This window comes from Arachis hypogaea, chromosome 5 (assembly GCF_003086295.3).
Source record: "Arachis hypogaea cultivar Tifrunner chromosome 5, arahy.Tifrunner.gnm2.J5K5, whole genome shotgun sequence".
Classification (NCBI taxonomy): Eukaryota; Viridiplantae; Streptophyta; class Magnoliopsida; order Fabales; family Fabaceae; genus Arachis; species Arachis hypogaea.
This window is the reverse complement of record NC_092040.1, coordinates 24,351,571-24,353,963: the sequence shown is the minus strand read 5'-3', so window position 1 is coordinate 24,353,963 and position 2,393 is coordinate 24,351,571. Positions and strand designations below refer to the sequence as shown.

The 2,393-nt window shown below is 37.8% G+C and overlaps 1 non-coding gene across 1 annotated transcript; it reads right to left on the bottom strand.

The window, feature by feature from the left end:
- Window positions 1-1,255: 1,255 nt before the first annotated feature.
- LOC112804828 (small nucleolar RNA R71) lies at window positions 1,256-1,363 on the bottom strand. The gene has a single exon (XR_003203448.1). It is a non-coding gene; the product is annotated as a small nucleolar RNA R71 (small nucleolar RNA).
- Window positions 1,364-2,393: the final 1,030 nt, after the last annotated feature.

Here is a 2,393-nt window from a genome sequence, read left to right as displayed (position 1 = left end):
ATGTGCACCATTCTGGGCGTTTAACGCCAGGATGGCTAAAGGGGGAAGATTCTGTTTTCAAATCAAAAATTTTTTCAAGTTTTCAAAATTTTTCAAAATCAAATCTTTTTTCAAATCAATTTTTCAATCAAATCTTTTTCAAAATCAATTTCTTTCTATTTTCTAAGATACTTACTATCAATTAATGATTTGATTCAACATTTCAAGTATGTTGCCTTTTCTGTTGAGAAAGGTTTAATGTTTGAATCATATCTTTTCTTGTTAGTCAAGTTTTTAATTTTCAAAATCAAATCTTTTCAAATGTTTTTCAAATCATATCTTCTCAATCACATCTTTTTAAAACTAATCATATTTTCTTAACCACATCTTTTTCAAAATAAGTTTTCAATCAAATCTTTTTGATTTCTAATTTTAAAATCTTTTTCAAAAATCACTTGATTTCTTTTCCACTTTCATTTTCGAAACTCAAGTAGTGTTTTCAAAAATGTTTTCAAAATCTTTTACTTAATTTTCGAAAATTACTTCCCTCCTTCTCACATCCTTCTATTTATGGACTAACACTATCCCTTAATGCAAAATTCGAACTCTATCTTCTTTGATAAGTTCGAATTTTCTACTTTTGTCTTCTACTCTTCTTTTCCTCTGACACTTCAAGGAATCTCTATACTGTGACATAGAGGATTCCACATTTTCTTGTTCTCTTCTCTTTCATATGAGCAGGAGCAAAGACAAAGGCATTCTTGTTGAGGCTGATCCTGAACCTGAAAGGACCTTGAAGAGAAAGCTAAGAGAAGCCAAAGCACAACTCTCTTTAGAGGACCTAACCGAATTCTTCAAAGAAGAAGAACACATGGCAGCCGAAAACAACAACAATGCCAACAATGCAAGGAAGGTGTTGGGTGACTTTACTGCACCTACTCCCGATTTCTATGGGAGAAGCATCTCTATCCCTGCCATTGGAGCAAACAACTTTGAGCTTAAGCCTCAATTAGTTTCTCTAATGCAACAGAATTGCAAGTTCCATGGACTTCCATTGGAAGATCCTCATCAGTTCTTAGTTGAGTTCTTGCAAATCTGTGACACTGTCAAGACTAATGGGGTTGACCCTGAGGTCTACAGACTTATGCTATTCCCTTTTGCTGTAAGAGACAGAGCTAGAACATGGTTGGACTCTCAACCTAAAGAAAGCCTGGACTCTTGAGAAAAGCTAGTCAATGCCTTCTTGGCAAAGTTCTTTCCACCTCAAAAATTGAGTAAGCTTAGAGTGGAAGTCCAAACCTTCAGACAGAAGGAAGGAGAATCCCTCTATGAAGCTTGGGAAAGATACAAACAATTAATCAGAAAGTGTCCTTCTGATATGCTTTCTGAATGGAGCATCATAGGTATTTTCTATGATGGTCTCTCTGAACTATCCAAGATGTCTTTGGATAGCTCTGCAGGAGGATCTCTTCATCTGAAGAAGACGCCTACTGAAGCTCAAGAACTGATTGAAATGGTTGCAAATAACCAATTCATGTACACTTCTGAAAGAAATCCTGTGAACAATGGGACTAGTCAGAAGAAAGGAATTCTTGAGATTGACACTCTGAATGCCATATTGGCTCAGAATAAAATATTGACTCAACAAGTCAATATGATTTCTCAAAGTCTGTCTGGAATGCAAAATGCACCAAGCAGTACTAAGGAGGCTTCATATGAGGAAGAAGCTTATGATCCTGAGAACCCTTCAATGGAAGAGGTGAATTACATGGGAGAACCCTATGGAAACACCTATAATCCTTCATGGAGAAATCATCCAAATTTTTCATGGAAGGATCAACAGAGACCCCAACAAGGTTTCAACAACAATAATGGTGGAAGAAACAGGTTTAGCAATAGCAAGCCTTTTCCATCATCTTCTCAGCAACAGACAGAGAGTTCTAAGCAAAATAACTCTGACTTAGCAACCATGGTCTCTGATCTGATCAAAACCACTCAAAGTTTCATGACTGAAACAAGATCCTCCATTAGAAATTTGGAGGCACAAGTGGGTCAGCTGAGCAAGAAAATTACTGAACTCCCTCCTAGTACTCTCCCAAGCAATACAGAAGAAAATCCAAAAGGAGAGTGCAAGGCCATCAACATGGCCAAATTTTGGGAGGAAGGAGAGGCAGTGAACGCCACTGAGGAAGGCCTCACTGGGCGTCCACTGGCCTCCAATGAGTTCCCCAATGAGGAACCATGGGAATCTGAGGCTCAAACTGAGACCATAGAGATTCCATTGGACTTACTTCTGCCATTCATGAGCTCTGATGAGTATTCTTCCTCTGAAGAGGATGAGTATGTCACTGAAGAGCAAGTTGCTAAATACCTTGGAGCAATCATGAAGCTGAATGACAAGTTATTTGGAGATG